This window comes from Crocodylus porosus, unplaced genomic scaffold, assembly GCF_001723895.1.
Source record: "Crocodylus porosus isolate Cpor-Errol unplaced genomic scaffold, CroPor_comp1, whole genome shotgun sequence".
NCBI lineage: Eukaryota > Metazoa > Chordata > Crocodylia > Crocodylidae > Crocodylus > Crocodylus porosus.
The window spans coordinates 13938453-13944111 of record NW_017728925.1 but is presented as its reverse complement, the minus strand read 5'-3'; the positions used below and the strand labels follow the sequence as shown (position 1 = coordinate 13944111).

Sequence of the window (5659 nt, the reverse complement as noted above, 5' to 3'; positions counted from 1 at the left end):
TTCAAGCACTAACTTTAGTGCTGGTTGGCACTTTCTATAGCTGGACAATCATTTTTATCATGTGATAATTACCTTGCATGCGTGGTCAGCTAAGTTTACTGTGCGATTCACCAGGAAATAGTGTCATATATGTAACGTATAGCAAGGGCCTTCGTGCACAGCAGCCCTGATCAGGATGTTGTCTGGTACCAATTTGGAGCTGGGTTTTTTGTTTTTTTTTCAAATTGGGGACAAAAGCCCCCTTTCAGTGCATGCCTCCAAGCTGGGCCTCTAGAAGAGTGTTTCTTAACCTATGGGTCGTGACCCAAAAGTGGGTCACAAGAATATATGAAAGGGCCACGGACAAACTGTAAAAATGGATCAACAAACTTTCTCTGTTAAAGGAGAAAAATGTAGGAAACCATGGCTTTAAGGGCTGCTTGGGGCCCCCAGGTCCCATATATGCCACCCCCTTCCCCACATACCCACCCCCTGCTCCACACACTGGGGGGCTAGGGGCACAGGGCAGTGGGTCGGGAGTGAGGGGCACTGGGTCAGGACTGGCCATCAGTGTTTACAAGCGGGTCCTGGTACAAAAAAGGTTGAGAACCGCAGCTCTAGAAAATACAGGGTGGTTGCTCACTTTAAGCAGGAGAATTGTTCCCATTAAAATAGTCTGATGCCACTCAAGAAGTTTATGCCTTCAGCCAGCATGCAGTGAAAACAGACCGGCCTTGAATAGACCCTGTGGAAGCTGGAGAGTGAAATGCAGCATCTTCAGTGGCTCCAGATTTATGTTTGGGCCCAGTTGAGAAGGATCTTGATCTTCTCTGAAAAGCTCTCCACATTGTCAGTCTCCAACCCAAGGCAAAATAAGTAGCTCAGTAACTGGAGTGATTAAATTGCCAAGATAACAGAAGCTGAAAGCTGCAGGCTTCCAAAGGCAGTCATTGCCCAGCTCCATGCCCCTGACCTCTGCTGCACCATCCTCTTTGAGTCCCCGAGTTGTCTTTCCTCAACTGCACGTTCCAAATAAATGTTTAAAGCAATTGCCAGTGCAGCAAAGGCAAATGCTATACTGATATCTACAAAGACCCCATCCCCAGGAAGTATTTGTCTGTCTCTACTCAGTGCCTGTTTTTATTTCCCTAAAAGCTGCCCTTAGCTTCTCCTGGTACATCATTGTGCGTTAAGTTTAGTACTGGTATAACCAAGTACTAAATCAATGTGCAGTAACTGGCACTACTGTGCAGTAGCACCGCCGCATGGCTTTTTAGTGACACTAACTGCACAGTAGCCTAATACAACTGTGCAATAGCATATTAGCAAGGTTTTTGCCTTGCATGCTACTGCTAGGTAGCATTAGGCTACTGTGTAGTTAGCATCTCATGTAGACACACCCTGTGTGATGCATGCTGAATGTGTTATTCTATCATTATAGAGGCTGCCTTCTATTTAGGGACCTACCTAGCTGTGGTAGCGAAAGCAAAGAGTTTTAACAATGGAAAAAAAATCAATGTGAAAGACATTTGTGTATAGGTTGTATATATAATGTACATAAATATTCATTTAAAACGTGTTTCGTTAACCAAATAATTTGATTTTTAGGAATGGGTTTTGGTCCCAGTTGATTGGAATGATTGCTGCTCTATTCTATTTACCTCTGATGTACACGCTGCCTAGGATATAGTCATAACTGAGCTGAGTCCCCTAGATGAAAGCCAGGTGTTGACCAAGGAATGACGTGGTGTGTTGAAAAGAATGCGCTGTCTATATGACCTGGTTACAGGGGATACAGGGGGAACGTAGGTAAGAGCAGGGATACATGGCCACAGCCTAACTGTGGTGGTGGTTGCCCATACAGATAACCTGCAACAGTTAAGGACCTGCCTATAGTTAATGCATGCACTGAGTGGGCATGGTGATATGCCTTGATAAGCAATGGCCTGAGCCAGCACTCAAACCTGGGGGAGTCTGACATCGCTGGGATTTCTGGCAGATGGGTGCATTTCCAGGTGTACCCAGGAGATGGCAGAAGTACTTCAAGCACATAGGTAGGTCATAGCTTGGAGGTTTCAATCTATTTCCCAGGTAGATTATAATAGATTTGCATAGCAAGAGTTTATAGGAGTTATTTCATCCACCTCTGCAGCCCAAGGGAGGCTCTCTTGTTGTCACTAGGAAGGTCTGGTTAATTTAGAGCATGGCTTTATGCTGTATGTGCCAAGTTAAAAATACTTATCAATGGTTCCAGCAGCAATGGGTTCAGCTTGTGCTATGATTGTTCCAGGGTGGAGTACTGGAATCCCATGCACTTTTGCATGTGCACACTTGTGTGTGTGTGTATGTGTAGTTCAGATAAGATTTTTAAAATGACCTGGGTCCCCTCTGCTCTGTTTGGATATTATACCTCCCCCTGTAGCTTAACCACTCCCTGTCCTGCAACTTTGCCTAGTTGTATGGTCAAAATATTCCATCCTTGTACAGCTGTGCATCAGATTGTATATTGGCTGGGTCCTGCCCCCCAGCAGAGAGGGCTGTGTATCGGCTATACTGTGTGTATCTACTTAGTGAAGCATGTTGCGATGAAAAGGCAAAATATTATCACCATTAATATCTTTCTGCATGAAATCAATAGTCCCAGGAGCTAGTGTGAGTGGGAAAGTAATAAAATCAATATCGTGAATGTAATTAAAAAAAACACAAACCAGAAATGCTTCCCTTTTCCTCTCCAGTGGAGGGCAGCAGATCAGCACGTCTGTGAAATGTCTACAGCGCTTGGCTCACTAACACATTAACACTAGCTATAATTCCCCAAAACGTCAATATAAGGGGCCCTGACCAAGAATGTGTTGCATTCAAAAGCTTGTCTCACTCTATCCTCACTGTATAGCTGCTCCAATAAAAGATATTATCCTAAGAAATCCTTGCTCTTGCACAGCAGAAGCGGGTGGGAAAAGAGGAACAAAGTCAGAGGTCAATCTCAGAGTTAAACATGTTATTATAGAGACTACCTTCTATTTAGGGACCTACCTAGCACGTGGGGGATGTAATATATCTCTGTTGACTTCCCTCGGTTGTATTGTTGACTTCACAATGCCCATATCATTTGAAGGCCGTCTCAAACCAAAGTACATACTGCCTCCACACACTTGACTCCAATTTACCTTCCAGAGTTTTTGCTGCTATCTCCATTATCAGCCATTTTTTATTATTGCAGGGGTAGATAAGAAACTAGGTTGGGGCAGCAAGTCCTTTGCAGATGCTGGCTTTGCATAGGCAGCGATGGTTCCTAAGCACCTGGGAGCCAAACACACATTCTTACAGAGCGGTAAAAAAAGCCGAGACGAAGTGAGCAGCTTTAATTACAGGCGCATCACAAACCTATCTGCAGTCTTCCACCTCCATCCAAAGCAGGCTAGTGTACTCCAAGCCAGAATGATCCTTGGCATAATTCCATTTGTTTCGGCGGTGTTATGATTCTCGCCCAATGGGTGCTGTTAGAGAGCTAGAGATACGCCAGTGAAAAGCGTAAGGAAGAACAGGAAGAACAGGAAAGTGGGTATTAGAAATCAGGCCCCCTGGGGTATTAAGAACTTCTTATTCAAGTCAATGTAGCACACACCCATAGCAGGGCGTAGCTCTGAACACGCCATTTGGACATGCATGTTTTGATGTTGCTTCCTTCAGTACTGCTCTAATATTCTCTTGGGTAGGCCAGCAATGACACACCGGGACCGTCGATAAACATACCAGGTATAGCCAAGCGCATTAGGCCATAAGAAACGTCCTAAATAATAGTTCCTCATTTTCTAATGGTGTTCAAGGAAACCACGGGCGAATCTGGAAGAACCACTGCTTTTGTAGCTGCACGGGGTTGGATTCAGAGGAGATGGTCTTTGCAATCTGCATTAGCAGTCCATGTGGGTTCATCGTTCCTGCGCACTCCACTCTCAGCTTCTGTTTCTCCTCCAGAAACCTTGGATGGGAGCTGACTCCCAAACAGGGAGAGGCTGTGTGAACGAAAAGCACGGAAGAGTCGTACGAGGCTTGTCCACGCGGTGACAGATTGAATGCAAGAGGCGGCAGAAAATTATGGGTGAGATTTTAAAGAAGAGGCTGCCAAGGAACTTTGGGTTGAGAGTTCAGCTTTGTAATAAATAAATAGATCATGAATTAGAGGAGCGCCTCCCTGGGTGTTATTTGAAAGTCAATGAGCATGATCATAACTGTTGTCTCTGCCGGATGGAGATAAAAGATGACTCTGTGCTCACAGCACTGCAATTCTGGGGCCCTGGGTTTGAGTTCTGCTCCTGCCACAGTCTCCTGCCTGCCCTCCATGGTGGGCAAGGCAACTCGGTGCCAGATTTCCACAAGGCATCAACGGTGCTCTGCCGATGGTCGCTCTAGCAGGAGCAATTCTGACAAGCTCGTCACTTCCCAGTGTTTAAAGGGGAGCTGTAAATTTTGCAAAGCTGATCTCCACCAGCATGGAGGGGGTCCTGCTGTCTTTCCCCAGCCTTCCAGCACCTGGCACAGCAGGGTCCTGGTACTGGAGGTGGTCCTGCGTTACCAAAAAAAAAGACTAATGGAAAATGAAGTGGGTTTAAACAGGAGGGATGCATCAGTTCCATCTTAGTCTGAACGGGGCAGCTCTCAGCCCCCGGCATGTTAGGAAAGCTAGTTTCTTTTTAACTGGAGGAAGACATGTGCAGGGTCATATGGGGTGATGCACCTCGCTCTTGGCACCCCACTTGTCAAAACCTGACATCCACCCACGTGGACGAGCGCTGCGCGGTGGCGAGGATTCCTCGGGTGCTACCTGCTATTGGGATAGACGCAGAGGAGCTTCCTGCAGCCAGGCACCCCCTTCACCAGGTCTCTGATCTGATCCTGCGGGAAAGCACAGCTCAGTGAAGGCGGCTGGGAGCGTGGAAACTCCCTTTTGGGTGTCCCGGGAGAAACCCGATGCCCCAAAAATAAAATGGATGGGAGGCAGGTGGTTGCTTGCAAGTGCCCCGAGAAGCTGGGAGCGCCCCGGGGCCGTTCCCGGAGGGCAGAGGCAGGGAAGGGTGAGGGGCATGGGCAGCCAGACAGAAAGGGGGCCTGAAAATGGTGCAAATCATGATTATTATTGTTATTATCATCTTTATCTCTGGCAAAGTGGGGCAGATACTGGAAGTCTGCCTGGGGCTGCCAGGAGTCTAGGTAGGTACTGGTGTGGGGAGAGGGCCGGACATAGGCATGGGCGAACCAGGCGGCGGGGCAGAAGGGGGGCCTGAAAACGGTGCAAATCATGATGATTATCGTTATCTCCGGCAAAGGGGGGCCCAATACTGAAAGTTCACCTGGGCTGCCCGGCGCCCGGGTAGGGCACTGGTGCGGGGGTGAGGGTGGGAAGGGAGAAGGAAGGACAGAAAAGAGTGAGGGACAAGAGGGAGGGAAAAGTGAGAGAGGGGAAGAGGAAAGGAAGAGGGCAGGGTAAGGGAGAGAGGAGGGAAACATGAGTGGGGGCAGAGGGAAGGACAGAAGAGAGTAAGGGAGAAGTGAGGGGAGAGGGCGAGCGGGGGGAGGGACCGAGGCACAGGTGGCCGGGGAGGGAGCGCCGCCGCCGCCGCAGCCCCGGCCCCTTCCCCGGCGAGGAAGGAAGTGGGCGGTGGGAGGCGCCGCGCTCGCACCG

The 5659-nt window shown here is 48.4% G+C and overlaps 1 long non-coding RNA gene across 1 annotated transcript; it reads left to right on the top strand.

Annotated features, from left to right (window-relative positions):
• The first annotated feature begins 546 nt into the window (after positions 1 to 546).
• On the top strand, positions 547 to 4160 carry LOC109313995. The gene is made up of 2 exons (XR_002102193.1): positions 547 to 1788; positions 3955 to 4160. It is a non-coding gene; the product is annotated as an uncharacterized LOC109313995 (long non-coding RNA).
• The last annotated feature ends 1499 nt before the right edge of the window (positions 4161 to 5659 follow it).